Source organism: Oncorhynchus keta, chromosome 25 (assembly GCF_023373465.1).
Source record: "Oncorhynchus keta strain PuntledgeMale-10-30-2019 chromosome 25, Oket_V2, whole genome shotgun sequence".
In the NCBI taxonomy this organism is placed as follows: Eukaryota; Metazoa; Chordata; class Actinopteri; order Salmoniformes; family Salmonidae; genus Oncorhynchus; species Oncorhynchus keta.
In genome coordinates, this window is record NC_068445.1 from 24201984 (window position 1) to 24203012 (window position 1029).

Sequence of the window (1029 nt, forward strand, 5' to 3'; positions counted from 1 at the left end):
GATAGATGTGCAGATGATGATGTGCAAGTAGAGATACTGGGGTGCAAAAGAGCAACAAGATAAATAACAATATGTGTGCTATTTACACATTGGCTGTGTACAGGGACAGTGATCGGTAAGCTGCTCTGACAGCTGATGCTTAAAGTTAGAGAGGGAGATATAAGACTCCAGCTTCAGCGATTTTTGCAATTCATTCCAGTCATTGGCAGCAGAGAACTGGAAGGAAAAGCGGCCACAGGAAGTGTTGGCTTTGGGGATGGATGACCAGTGCAATATACCTGCTGGAGCGCGTGCTACGGGTGGGTGTTGCTATGGTGACCAGTGAGCTGAGATAAGGCGGGGCTTTACCTAGCAAAGACTTATAGATGACCTAGAGCCAGTGGGTTTCGCAACGGATATGTAGTGAGGGCCAGCCAACGAGAGCATACAGGTCACAGTGGTGGATAGTATATGTGGTTTTGCTAACAAAACAGATGGCACTGTGGTAGACTACATCCAGTTTTCTGAGTAGAGTGTTGGAGGCTATTTTGTAAATGACATCGTTGAAGTCAAGGATCAGTAGGATAGTCAGTTTTACGAGGGTATGTTTGGCAGCATGGGTGAAGGAGGCTTTGTTTTGCAAAATAGGAAGCCGTTTCTAGATTGAATTTTGGAACTTCTGAAAAAGTGTGGGAGCATTACCCGGTGAAAATCTCACATCTATAATTTTGCCAGCGAAATTAGCAGGATCAACCTTTAAACTCGGTGTTTACGTCTTTCTCTGCATATGAATGTTCGCACTGATAGCTACCGTTCCCTTCCTGTCATCATCATCCTCGTCACTGGAGACCTACAAAGACCTAGCGATGATGCCCGGGGGAGAAAGCTTCTTGTCGGTCACGTTAACCTCTAGTGGACAAATGGTAGAATAACACATTTGATTACTAGGGCCGAAAATCACAGCAAAAAATACATACATCCAATTACTACAAATGATTTTCATCTGGCAATTGAAAGTATGATATTTTATTTCCCATGAAGACAAATGAG